General features: G+C 39.6%; 1 protein-coding gene across 1 annotated transcript in view; it reads left to right on the forward strand.

Annotated features, from left to right (window-relative positions):
- Nucleotides 1–14,713, forward strand: part of LOC116644484 (zinc finger protein 19-like) — an 88,383-nt gene that overhangs the window by 57,794 nt on the left and 15,876 nt on the right. Inside the window, exon 5 of the mRNA XM_032424079.1 lies at nt 13,801–13,900. The gene's annotated coding sequence lies outside the window, so the exon portion shown is untranslated. The remainder of the gene's footprint in view (nt 1–13,800; nt 13,901–14,713) is intronic.

Genomic DNA, 14,713 nt, shown 5'->3' on the forward strand with positions numbered 1-14,713 from the left:
GATCATGATCCCAGGGTCCTGGGATCAAGCCCCGCATTGGGCTCCCTGCTCGGCGGGAAGCCTGCTTCTCCCTCTCCTACTCTCCCTGCTTGTGTTCCCTCTCTCACTGTGTCTCTCTCTGTCAAAAAATAAACAAAATCTTTAAAAAAAAAAAAAAAAGAGTAACAGGCATAACTGATTATAATTATATAATTCTTAATATTAACAATTATGTAATCTGATAATAATTCTTGAAGTTATTTGAGTATACTACTTTTCAGAAATTATGAAAGTGAATGACTCTAATTAGGGAAAAAATTATTTTCTGGTTTCCAATTATTTATTTTCATTAAAATTGAAGGAAGAACATGTAGTGAAATGATGGATCTAGGCAGTGATCATTAATGGCTGCTAAACCATCAGATGAAAAACTGATGGGGACCTTTGAAATGGGTAGATACAGCTAATAACACTAAACCCACGGATACAGCCTATCACACACACAAAAAAGACACCCAGACTTTAGGTACCTCCAATGAAATAAAAAGTACAAACAAACCAGCTATGAAGGACTCTTGCCAAAGTATCAAATCTGTATCTAATCAAGCCTCAAGATCTAAATATCAATTTTCAGGAAATACAGAGGCCAAGGAGATGTAATCAGCAAAATCGAGAACTTGGAAAACATATCTACAGGACAAATTACCCAATTTTTCAACAAATCAATTGCAAGGGGAAAGAAAAACAAGGAGAAAGAATCTATTGATTAAGAAAAAAGACTTAAGGGCACCTTGGTGGCTCAGTCAGTTAAGTGTCTGCCTTCAGCTGGGGTCATGGTCTCAGGGTCCTGGGATGAAGGCCTATGTCGGGCTCCCTGCTTGGCGAAGAGTCTGCTTCTCCCTCTCCCTCTGCCTCCCCCTCCCCCTCCCCCTGCTTGTGCTCTGTCTCTCTCAAATAAATAAATAAAATCTTTTTAAAAATTAAAAAAAAGACTTAAGAGGGGTGCCTGAGTGGCTCAGTCAGCTAAGCATCCATGGACTCTTGACTCTTGATCTTAGCTCAGGGCTTGATCTCAAGGTTGTGAGTTCAAGCCCCATGTTGGGCTCCATGCTGGACATGGAGCCTACTTAAAAAAAAAAAAAAAAAAGGCAAGAGAAAAATCAGCCAAATGTAATTTGTGGGCATTGTTAGAATCTTAAGTTGAAAAACCAACACTGAAATCCAAACCAAATCAAAACAAAAGTATGTATGATATAATCCAGGGAAATTTAGACAATGGCTGGATATTGGATGATTTATATTTCTTAGGTGTACTGGTTTGTTTTAAAAGTGTTCTTATTTTTAAGAGATATTTATAGAGGTATTCTCTCTATTCTCATCCCAAGATGATTCTTGGGATTTGCTTCAAAATGATCCAATAGTGGTGAAGGGGTGGGAGTGGAGGACAGACAGCAGGAAAGGATTGAAATAAAAGAAGATTGGCTATGGGTTGGTGAAATTGTCAAAGCTGGATGGTGGTCACGTGGAGATTCATTTTATTATTTTTCTACCTTTATACAGGCTTGAACTTTTCAATAATAAAAATTAAAAGATAAAAACAAATGTAAAAAAATTCATTGAAGGAGTACCTACTCTAGCTGTCAGCTGATAGATCACTAAAACTAATTATTTATGATTTATCACTGTGTGATTTTTGGGCATATACCTTGAAAAGACTGAATGACTGACGTTGGTATAACAAGCCTGTTTATATGAACAGTGCTTAGATGTGTAGAAACAAAAACAAGCAATGAGAGTTTATACTGAACTCTTTCATATTAGCAAGAGGTAATATTTATTCCTGAATGCATGAGCAAACAGGAAAAAAGAGAAAAGCCCCATCCATTCTCTTAAGAGACCTGTGTTTTCAACAATTTTTTTCTTTTTATGTTTAATAGTTGTTTATATTATTATTTCTTTTTAGAGAGCGGGTAGGGAGAGGGAGAGAGAGAATCCCAAGCAGGCCAGAGTCCCAAGCGCAGAATCTGACCTGGGGCTCGATCTCACAACCCTGAGATCATGACCTGAGCCACAATCAAGAGTTGGTTGCTTAACCAACTGAGCCACCCAGGTGTCCCAGTTGTTTATATTATTTATCAAAGTTTGTAATATTTATGTATTTTTGATCAATTGTATACTAATACCAACTGTAAAAACCGAATCCAAAAGAAATTTTTAATATTTGGAGACTTCGGGATCAGGAAAAAAAACTTTAAAAATTACACAAAGAGGGGCCTGGGTGGTGCAGTCAGTTAAGCATCCAACTCTTGGTCTCAGCTCAGGTCATGATCTCTGGGTTGTGAGATGGAGCCCGGTGTCAGTCAGTTAAGCGTCCAACTCTTGGTCTCAGCTCAGGTCATGATCTCTGGGTTGTGAGATGGAGCCCGGTGTCAGACTCCGCACTCAGCGGGGAGCCTGCTTGGGATTCTTTCTCTCCCTTGCCTTCTGCCCCTCCCCCCACCCTCCCTTTCCAAATAAATCAATCAATCTTAAAAAAATAATTAAAAAAATAAAAATTACACAAAGAGGAAATGTAATGGAAATATAATTCCAAGAAGAGAAAGGAATGATATAAGATAACTTATAGTTACAGAAGAGGTTGTTCATGTACTTTTAAAAATAGGTGATAGGGCTGGGTGCCTGGCTGGCTCGGTCGGTGGAGCCTGCGACCCATGATCTCAGGTCGTGAGTTCAAGGTCCACGTTGGGGATAGAGGTTAACTTAAAAAAATAGGCGATGGGGTATCAAATTAGAGCATTAAGATTATATAGATATATTTAAAAGAATGATGTAACAGTTTTATTTTGAAGTGTTATTTATGATACACTGGAGAGCCGCCCTCTGCGCACCCAGCAGTGCATCAATATCATATGATGTACCGGAAATTACTTCATTTGCAATTCTTCATACTTAGTTTAGAAATGTTAAATATTAACTAAAAATATGTAGGGAGACTATTTTGTTTTTTTTCTTTTATGGAATTTTTTTTATTGAGTAAAATCCACATAACATAAAATTACCATTAACCATATTAAAGCATACAATTCAGTGGTGTTTAGTATGTTTATAATATTGTGAAACCACCACCTCTATTTCAAGACATTTTCATCATCTCAAAAGGAAAGCCTATACTCATTAAGCAATAACTTAATAACCCACCTGTTTCCTGGCAACCACTAATCTGTTTTCTGTCTCTATGGATTTACCTATTCTGATGTTTCCTATAAATGGAATCATGCAATATTTGACCTTTTGTGTCTGGTTCCTTTTACTTAGCATAATGTTTTTGAGGTGTATCCAAGTTGTAGTGTGTACAAGCACTTCATTCCCTTTTATGGTTGAAAAATACTCCGTTGTCTGTATATACCCCATTGTGCTTATTCTTTCATCAGCTGATGGACATCCGTCTTGTTTACAAATTTTGGCTAATATGAATCACATTGCTATGAACATGAGTGTACAAGTATTTGAATATTTGTTTCCAATTCTTTTGGGTCTCTACCTAGGAGCAAAATTGCTGATAATTCTTTCACTTTTTGAGGAACTGCCAAACTTTTCCACAGCCACTGCACCATTTTACATTTCCAGCAACCATGGGTTCCAATTTCTCTGCCTCTTTGAGAACTCTTCTCATTTTCCATTAAAAAAAATTGTGACTAACCTGGTAGTTATAGAGTGGTATCTCACTGTGGTTTTGATTTGCATTTCCCTAATGATATTGAGCATCTATTCACGTGCTTGTTGGCCATGACTACCTAGTTTTTACAAAATTATTTTAGGAGGTGTGCAAGCAAAAATGTTATGGTCCACAGCTGTAGGCGTAAACCACTGTGTTTCTGAAGATCTTGTCTAGTACCCTTCTGTTCTCTGGCAGCATCGTGCTCTCGCCTCAAGGCTTTGTGACACTTTGTCTGAGTGACCCTTCTCCCATCTAGAGGTGCAGAACTAAAAATAAAAAATACTTTCCTTCTCAGTGGGGTGGCTTGAGGGTCTGTGCAGACTAAAACTACAATTTATTTTTTTTATTATTTTATTTTTAAAATATTTTTATTTATTTATTTCACAGAGAGACAGTGAGAGAGGGAACACAAGCAGGGGCAGAGGGAGAGGGAGAAGCAGGCTTCCCGCCGAGCAGGGAGCCTGATGCGGGGCTTGATGCGGGGCTCGATACCAGGACTCTGGGATCATGACCTGAGCCGAAGGCAGACGCTTAATGACTGAGCCACCCAGGTGCCCCTAAAATTACAATTTATGATACCAAATCTTTCTCTGCTATCTGCTAAATGAGCCCTCTTATGTTTTGAAGACATTTAATTTTGAATGCCAAAGTTAGCTAGCCTCTTGCACATAGTGAGCTTTTTACATGCTTATTTGTTTGTTTGACATGAAGTCAGAAGGGACCTTTGGCTGTGCAAACTGAGAAGGAGTGCTCTGGGAAAGACATTTCTGTGTCAGGCTGGAGGAGAGTGAGGAAATGAGGGCGCATCTGCACAAAGTTGTGCCTAGGCAGGGGGCTATGAAAGTAACAGAGAGTCTTGGAACCCTCATGTCTGCCCCGGGACAGCAGGGAGCTTTATGACTGGCAGTCTCCCCTGGATAGGTTGCTAGTTCATTGAGAACAAGAACAGCATCTTAGTCCTATATCCATATATGTTCCCTAACCCAGAACCTGGAGTATAATAGGTACACACAGGATGTTTCCTGTATTGGATTGTGCAGTGGTGATACTCTGTCCCCTGATGACTGTCGAGCCCCCTTGCCTTCCTGACGGGAATTAGGAAGAAGACATCCTGGTTCCTGCTCCTGATTCTCACTCATTCTGGTCCATCTCAGATTGACATCCTCCAAAAGCTCCCCATTACCCCCATCACTGTGTTCCTAGGACTCCCAGTTTTAACATAAAATATGCCCTATATCCTTGATCATTATTTCTAGAGGATTCCCTCTACTTCCTTTTTATTTAAATTACATTCAAGCTACCCATAGACATGGCCGTGTTTGGGACCTTAGAATCACATCCAGTCTTTTATGGTAAAGAAAAATTTGAGAGACTTCCAAATTTTTTGTTGATAGACTCTTACCCAAGATGTCTGTTGATGTGGGTTTATTCATTGCCCATTGCCTCTAAAGAAGGCTCTCCTGGGCTCCCATGCAAAGGATATAAGCCTGGTTTGACAGTGTTTGAGAGCCAGGTGGGAGAATGGGGCAGGGGGCAGTGTTGAGGCATTGCAATATTTCTCTGTTGAGTATGCAGACTTTCATTCATTTCCTTGTTTTAAATCTGCTACTTGAATCTGACCCTTTGCTATTTTCTCCCCCCAGAGCATAAGCGTATTGTTGTAGGGTTTGGGAGAAGTCTCTGGGCTGTGTACATGGGGGTAGGACCTGCAGGTCCAATTTCTGCTTGTACTTCTATCCTATGATTCATCTCCATCTTGCAAAGTATCTGATACCTGATGCCTGATTGCTGAGCCTTTCCACGGGGTGAATCAGCTTGCCCGTGGTATTACCCACGTGTCCTAGCCACCCTCCTCCCCACCCTGCTGCATGCAAGCGTTCCAGTTTTCTCTGGTTACCACTTCGCTATCCCTTTCCATCTTCCCAGACTGTGTTGGCATCTCTCCTCTGTTTTCATCTCCTGTCTCATTCTCATGTCCTTGTAGATTCCCATCCTTTTTGTACTTTCAGTATCATGTTATAGGGTTCAGGAAGTGCCTGTGTTCAGTCTGCATGTATCCAATAAACAACTATTCTTTATGGTCATCAGTTCCACACTGTGTAATACTCTGCAGCTATTAAACGGAATGATGTATCTACATGTCTGGACCTGTGAAATGGACAATATAGAAAGTTAAATGAAAAAAGCAAGTTCACATTTGGTTCTGTATAATATGAAACTGGTTTCATTAAAAACATTTTTATATTATATATACACAGTTATAAATACACACATATTGTATGTATGTATATATATATATACATATATATATATATATTCTCCTCAGCATTATCTGAGAAAACATAAATATCAGAATAAATACATGGAGCTGGTTGGATATTTTCATTTGGCAAAATATTTAAAAGGGTCTGATTTAAAGGTCTAGGCAGGAGGGTGAGTGTAAAAATTTCCTGTGGGGACATGGGAGCCAGGGAGCGCCTTTCACGTTGTGTTCTATGTGGACAGCGCCCTCTGGAGTTGCATAATGGTGGTGGCACTTCCTGGACGCTCCCCAGAGGCACCAGCTGTCATCCTCCAGAGCAGGAGCAGAGGTTCGCTTGCAAAGGAGTTGCCTCTCCCAGGTGTAACTCCTAGTGGCCTGTTTCCAGGATATGACTGTCTGGCTGTAGTTAATGATCCTCCTGAGCTGTACCAGAGAGGCCAACTCCCAAGTGAGGTGAATAATAAGCAGCAAAATTTGCGATGTCTGTTCCAGCATGTTGTGGGAAACCTGCAATTCCTCACAGAAGCAACTAACCTTCCTCCCTCCAACCACCTTCAACCCCCAACTTACAATCAAATGGGAAGATGTGGACATTTTCCAGTTAATACTCAGTGATAAAGGGTCAAAAGGAATTTAGGCACATATTCAAATACTCTCTGGCAACAGGTCTCCAGATTTTTCCCCTCAAACTTTGCTGCATATTAGAATTACCTGGGAAGGTTTTAAAACTCCCATGCCCGGAAAGAACCTATTACCTAGACAGGTGAATCTTTAACAAGGTTTCTCAATGTTGGCCCTACGACATGTGGAGCCGGGTAATTTTTTTGCTTTGGGAGGCTTCCCTATGTATTGTGGGATGTTTAGCACCATCCCTGGGCTCTATGCACTAGAAGCCTATGGACCCTCCCCCAGTTGTAACAACAAAAAGGCATTTGCAAATCGCTCAGTTGAGAATCACTGCTGTAGGGGGTGGGACCCAGGCATCCTATTTTTTTTTAAAGATTTTATTTATTTATTTGAGAGAGAGAGAGCATGAGTGGGGGGAGAGGTGGAGAGAGAAGCAGACTCCCCGCTGAGCAGGGACCCCCCGACATGGGGCTCGATCCCAGGACCCCAAGATCATGACCTGAGCCAAAGGCAGTTGCTTAACTGACTGAGCCACCCAGTCGCCCCAAGGCATCCTATTTTTAAAAATCTGCCCAGGTGATTCCAGTGTGCAGCCAAGTTTGAGAACCAGTGCTCTGATGGAGTTTCCTTTGGGAAGTGTACCCTGGTAGAAAGTCCTGGGACTTTTGGAGTCAGTTTTTATAAACTGTTATTTAATACTGATGAAATAAGAATGGGTATATTCTAAGCGAGATGAGCAGTTCCACTCATCCTATCTAGTAAGCACCTGTTTCTATCAAGAGAACTTTGGAAAACAAAGAGTCTGTGAACATCTCAAGAGCCTCGCAAAGCCCGCTGCGCCTGTGACTTATGGAGAACCTTTACAGAGTGATAATGAAAGGGACCTGAACAAATGAAAGGTCTAAGCAACACTCCAGGACCCACAAGGTGTACCTTACTGGTGCCAAGATAATATCTACTGTTGATTGGAGGTCCCCTGTGGGCCATGGTCTTGTGCTAGGGGATCTATTTGTATGTCATCAAATAAAAAGACATCTAAGTTATTATAATAGTACTAATAATAAATAGGGCTGGCTTAAGGAATAGGCATATCAAATACTTTTGAAACATGTTTTAAACCTAAGTGGTGTACATAATGTTTACACATTGTGAGTATGCTTCTCAGTCCCATGTGGCAGGAACTGTAGATTGGCTCACACAACACTCTTTCCATCCTCTTTCTACCATGGAAGCCAAAAAGCAAAAAAAACCAAAAAAACAAAACCAAACAAACAAAAAACTTGCCTTCTAGATTCTCTGCTGCTGGGAGTAGCTATGTGATATAATTTTGGCCACTAAGAATGTAAGCTCTGTGAGGACAGGAATTTTTGTTTATTTTGTTCTCTATTGGTCACAACTCACCAAATTGTATACTCAAAAAATATCCAGTTTGAGTGGTGGATTAGGAACATTGTGAGAGTGGGAGGACGTGGCTTACTGGAACTCAACATAGACCATGGCATGGCCACTGAAATGGGTCATTCATACATTCCATGGACACCGAACTACCATGAGTCACACTGTGCTGGGACTCAAGGGTGAGTAATGACCAGTCCTTGTCCTTGAAGAGATCAGACTTCAAGACAAGACAGAACATCTAAAGAAATTCTTTAAAGAGGATAAGATAAGATGTTGCTCAGGGGTACAAACTTGCAACCAGTAGTAAATAAGTCCTAGAGATCTAATGTACAATATAGTGAATATAAACAACATATTGTATTATATCACCAATTTCCCAAGAGACTAGAATTTAATTATTCCAACCACTAAAAATAAATTATAATTATGTAACATGATAGAGGTCCTGGTTGTCTCTGTAATTGCAGTCATATTACAATATGTAAATGTATGAAATTAACATGTTGTACACCTTAAATTTACACAATGTTATATGTTAAATATATTTCAATTTAAAAAACATCCAGGGGCGCCTGGGTGGCTCAGTCCATTAAGCATCCGACTCTTGATTTCAGCTCAGGTCATGATCTCAGGGTTGTGAGATCAAGCCCCACGTCAGGCTCCAGTGTGGAGCCTGCTTAAGATTCTCTCTCTCTCTCTCTCTGTGCCCCTTCCCTGCTCCCATGTGCTCTCTCTCTCTCAAAAAAAAGCCATCCAGTTTGTTGTATAATTTTATTTCAGTAATATGAAAAATAAGAGCAATTGTTAAGAAAATTAAAAGGCGAGTTACAAACTGGGAAAAAAAACAAAAACAAATTTCTTGGCCCTGCAGGAATCCTGAGAGAGTGGGAGGCACCAAGAAACCTATTTCTCTAAATTTCAAGTAAATTGCAGAGCTAGCTGATATATATCCAACCAACACTAGATGTCACCATCGTGCTGTGCAAATGTAGCTGGCGCTCCGGAGTGCTATTTAATATTTAGGACGAGGTCAGGCTTTTCAAGTGTTTGAAGGTTGTTCATTTTTTCTCCCCCATTTGATGCCAGAATATGATTACTATGGCTTTACCAAAAAACTCCCTGAGCCTTGATCTTCTCTTGTTTTATGATTCATTCTACATCTCTTGTGCTTGGTACTGCTTGGGGCCAAGCTCTAAGGAACACACCAAAGGGGGGTACCAGCCTCAGTGGTTCCTGTGAAGGACGGCCACGTGCAGAGTTCCTGTGTGCTTCTGCCTTAGACCTGTGCTTGCTTCTCCTTGGAGACCTCACAGATGCAAGTTCCACTACTAGAGCTGGAAAGAGAGCGACCCAGGGATGGGGAGCACGAGAGAAGTGTGTGCAGGTGGCACTGCCCAGGCGTGAGAAAGGGGGAGACAAGGAGCCCACCTCCTAAGGGGCTAGACACACATTTAAAATGGGGAGACTTCCGGGTCCTAGGAAACTGAACAGCCTCCTGGGTTCTGTCACCAAGAGCTGAAGCTTTAACCAAGGCTGTTGTAGTATCCAGTTGTTTGGGAGCATTCAAAACTACCAGTTTGGTACAAGAAATCACATATAACACACAGAAGTTATTGTTCCCAGTCTTTAATGATTACTGGACTTTGGTAAGAAATATCAAGAAAGAATGTATTGTAATGAACTACAAGAGGGTAATTAGGGAAAAGAGAGCTCACTTGTATCTAATTTGTTGTATTAGTAGTTAGTAATTTAGGAATTTCTGTTTAGGATAGTGTACTTCATGGGTGCATGGGGTCTTGTCCTTAGTGAAAAGAGGAATGGCTCTCCAGATATTAGAAACACAAGATTTCCCATTTGTGAGGCTATCTAGGTGAAGGCAATCACCCTATTCACAGGCTTATTTACCCTTACCCTTATACTTATGGAAAGTAACCCAGTCATCTAGGCAGAGTATGTCTCATCCATTTGCTGTATTGATGCTTTTAAGAATATTTTAACCTATTTATATTTATTGTGATAAAATTTGGTCTGACATCTGTCATCTTAAGTGCTTTTAATTTTTTATGATTATTGCTGTCCTATTTAGTCCGTTTTGCTATGTGGACTTGGCGTTCTTTGCTCTTTTATCATCCCTTGCTATTCTGGAAGATATTTCTCCTGTTTTTGTTCTACTAGTGGTACTGTTGAGATTTTAAAACATTCTTAGAAATATTTTAGGTGTAGAAAAGTGGAGTATAATAAACCTCTATGTACCTCCCCTTAGTTTTATCATACGTGAACATTTTGTTATGGCTGTTTCCCATGTTTCTAAGAACTAAAGCAGTACAGATGTAATTGAAGTCCCCTGTATTAAATTGCCTTTCCCTCTCTGTGGCTCCAGAGGCAGTTTACCATCTGAATATGGTGTTAATTGTGCCCATAGATGCTTTTAAACTTGTTATATATGGTTATTTCCGTAAACAACATAACATTATTTTGCATATTGTGAATCACATAAATGGTATATCTTTCTGCAAGTTACTTTTTATTTTATTTTATTTTATTTTATTTTATTTTTTTAAAGATTTTATTTATTTGACAGAGAGAGATAGCGAGAGAAGGAACACAAGCAGGGGGAGTGGGAGAGGGAGAAGCAGGCTTCCCGCAGCGCAGGGAGCCTGATGTGGGGCTCGATCCCAGGACCCTGGGATCAGGACCTGAGCCGAAGGCAGACGCTTAACGACTGAGCCACCCAGGCGCCTTGCAGGTTACTTTTTAAATTCAATATTGTGTAGCTGAGATTTTTTTAAAAAGATTTTATTTATTTATTAGAGAGAGAGAGAGAGAGAGCGTGAGCAGGGGGAGGGGCAGAGGGAGAGGAAAAGAGAGAATCTCAAGCAGGCTCCATGCCCAGGGCAGAGCAGGGAGCCCAACATGGGGCAGGATCCCAGGATCCTGAGATCATAACCTAAGCCAAAGGTAGCCGCTTAACTGACTGAACCACCCAGGCACCCCTGTAATTGAGATTTAAACACATAGTTCAAGTTCATTCATTTCCACTTGTGTTTAGTATAATATTTCATTTTGTGGGATAAAGCTCAGTTGGTTTAGCCATTGTCTTAATAATGGACATTAAGGTTGTTTGGAGTTTTTCGTTTTGAAAAACTGATGCAGTGAACATTCTTAGATATGTTTCTTTGTAGACATGTGAAATAATTTTTCTCTCACATACTTAGAGTTGCTGGGTCAAAATGTAGGATGAGGGAAAGTACAATGCTGGTGATGGAAGAACATGTAACTGGCAACAAGGCCTGGTTTATTTTTCTACCTTGACCATTTTCCTTTGGGAGATACTGTGTATTTCCTTTATAATAGCCTCAGCTTGTCATTGGTTAGTTGAGGTGATTGGACAATGATATTTAATAGTCCTGTGATTTTGTGATCCTGTTGCTTTTTCAGGAGCAATTCTTTTAAAAAAATTTTTTTCTATTTTAATTTTTTTAGAGTGGGGAGGGGCAGATGGAGAGGGAGAGAGAGAATCTCAAGCAGGCTCCATGGCCAGTGTAGAGCCTGATGAGGGGCCCAACGCAGGGCTGATCCCACAACCCTGAGAACATGACCCGAACCAAAATCAAGAGTCAGATGCTCATACAACTGAGCCACCGAGGCGCCCCTTAAGAGCAATTCTTAAGTGTAGTATTGTTTTCCATTTCTAAATATAGATGATGTAAACAACACTGCAAATGAATTCATAACAACAAAAGATATAGCAAAGGAAGAGATTATGCTCTCTAGTAAACTCCAGAGAAACATTTTCCAAGGAACTACCTTTCTAGAAGACTATGAACTGAAGAGACAATAGGAAATATCCATGGTGGGGGAAGATGAGGGGAATAAAAGTTTTTTTTCCAGCAGGTGTGGAGGGGATTAGAGTCTCCACTGGAAAGGTTATTTTAATCAATGTACAGATATATTTATAAGTTTCAAAGCATTCCCACTAGGGAGAAGTCCTATGAATATAGGATATGTGGGAAAGGTTATCAGCTTTAATTCAAAACTGATTCAGCACTGAAGAATGTACATGGGGGTGATACCCTTCAAACATACAGAGTGTGCTAACTCCCAACTTAGCACTAGAAAAGTCCACAGAAGAGTTTTGAAGCTATCTCAATGTAAGGAATGAGGGAAAACCTTAGATATGAGTGCAAAACTAACTTGGCATTAAGCTACACAGTGGAGAAACCCTTCAAATATATAGAATGTGGAAAAGATTACAAATATAGTTCTTAACTATATTAGACATCAAAGAATTGAACTGGAGAAAAGCCTTATGAATGTAATGAATGTGGGGAAAGCTTTCAATGTCAATGCAAATCCAATCAGGCATCAAAGAAACCATAATAGGGATAAACCTTATTTGTGTATGGAATATGGGAATGGTTTCAGCTGTAATTCTATCTTCAACATCAAGAGAATCCATACTGGGGAGAGACTATGAGTGTAACGAGTGTGGGAGAGCCTTCAGATGTAGCTCCCAATGTAGAAAGGATCAGCTTATTCATACTGTAGAGAAGCTATTTCAATGTAAAGAGTGTGGAAAAGGCTTCAGCATCAGTGGAAAACTAATTCAGCATAAAAAAATCCACAACGGGGAGAAGCCATGAATATATTAGGTGTGAGAAAGCTCTTAAACGTATAACTTCAGACTTTGTTGCATCAGAACATCCACACTGGGGAGACACCTTATGAGTGAAGTGATTGCAGGAAAGCCTTCAGGTGTATCTCCCAAGTGAGTTAATATCAGAATACCTACACTAAGGAAGAGCCCCCCACATTGTTAATGCAAAATTAATTGGGCATTCAGGCCTGCCATGGGAAGAAACTTAACAAATGTGTGTTGTATGAGAAGGGCTTTAACTGTAGTTCTTTTTTTTTTTTTTTTAACTGTAGTTCTGAAAGGACCTCCCAATTTGAGTATCTATACTGGAGAAAAACTCTACCAGTATAAGTGCTATGGGAAAGTATTCCATATCGTTATAGCAATATTGTTAAATTCCTTATTGTTAAAGCAAAATTAAGTGGGCATCATGATAGGAAGAAACTCTTTGTATGTATGAAGTGTGAGAAAGGTTTCAGCTATAGTTCTAATGGTATTATGCATTACAGAGGTGAGAAATCCAGTGACTGTAAAGCAAGAGTTACTCCCAATTTAGACAGCCTAGGGTCTACCCCGTGGAAACAAGTTCTAAAAATACATCTGGAAGGCTTCAGCATTAAAACAGAACTAATACATCACCTGACAGTCCATTCCAGGATAAAAGTCTAATAATATAATGAATGTGATAAAGGCATTATTTCTACTTTTAAATCTTTATTTTTAATGTGAAATAACTGATATAGAAAAGTACTAAAAGTAATCAATTCTCATGTACCCCCCATCTAGGTTAAGCAAATACTGGGATTTTGCCAACATTTCAAAAATATTTCACAGCTAAAGTCCTGCTTCCCCTGACCCTCCTCGCCTTCCACTTCCTCCCAGTGTAAACACCTATGCTGAGGTTACTGTGTATCATTGAACTATACATGTTTTTCTTTTTGGGCTTTTACTATATATGTAAGTTCTAGAAATTATCCATAAATATTATATATATTTATAATTTATGTATTTTTAAAAATGTATAAACATTTTGCACTGTGTCCTTTTGTCACATGCTTTTTTTAAAACTCAGCATGATTTTTATGAGATTTACATGTTGAAGCTGGTAATAGCTCTAGTTCATTTTAACAAATGAATGGAATTCTCTACAGCTAACTTACCTATTCTTACTATTTCAAGGAGTGCCAGAGTGAATATCCTCGTATGTGTTAAAGAAATGAACTCAAAGACGTCTGTAGGGAGAAAGCCAAAGCAAAGGGGTCTTCATGTTTAATAGTTGGTAAGTACATGCTACTTATATAATAGGGGTTACAGAATGAAGGTAATGACTTACAAATAGTAAGAAATCAGTAGAGGTAATATGCTCATTACATATTAAGTGAATAAACTCAATTTCCTACAACAAGCATATACTAACAAGTGTTGTTTTTTTTTTAGCAAGTAGAGCATGCCAAAACAATTTTCCACAATAAATATGTAAAAAAGTTTGCAGTAATCATAATCTCACCATTTAGAGTAGGTTCCCTAGGAGGCAAATATAAAACTTTTGTAGTCAGTGATAGTGCTGTCTCTTTATTAATGGATGCATTAGAAACTGAAATTCATTATAATAAGACAGTGTGTATTTGTAAGAGTTTAGTTTAAATAAACCAGATTTATTACAAGGTTTTAGAAATTTATAAAATCGGGGCACCTGAGTGGCTCAGTCAGTTAAGCGTCTGCCTTCTGCTCAGGTCATGATCTCAGAGTCCTGGGATCGAGCCCCATGTCAGGCTCCCTGCTCAGCGGGGAGTCTGCTTCTCCCTCTGCCTGCCCCCGGCCCCCGCTCGTACTCACTCTGTCTCTGTCTCTGTCTCTCTCAAATAAATAAATAAAAGGTTTAAGAAAAAAATCTATAAAATCACTGGGAAGGTTGAAGAAATAGATTCTGGCTTAATTTCTGGGAATGACTCCCACAGCGATACTGCAGGCCTGTACGATCAAAGGGACTCTAATTCCTGCAATAGATTTGAAACTGCCTTCTAGATTACAGCTGGGGGGCTTCTGAACAATGCTGCCTCTGTGGTGAGCTGCACACTTGAATCACATAAGT

This window comes from Phoca vitulina, unplaced genomic scaffold (genome assembly GCF_004348235.1).
Source record: "Phoca vitulina isolate PV1807 unplaced genomic scaffold, GSC_HSeal_1.0 scaffold30, whole genome shotgun sequence".
Classification (NCBI taxonomy): domain Eukaryota; kingdom Metazoa; phylum Chordata; class Mammalia; order Carnivora; family Phocidae; genus Phoca; species Phoca vitulina.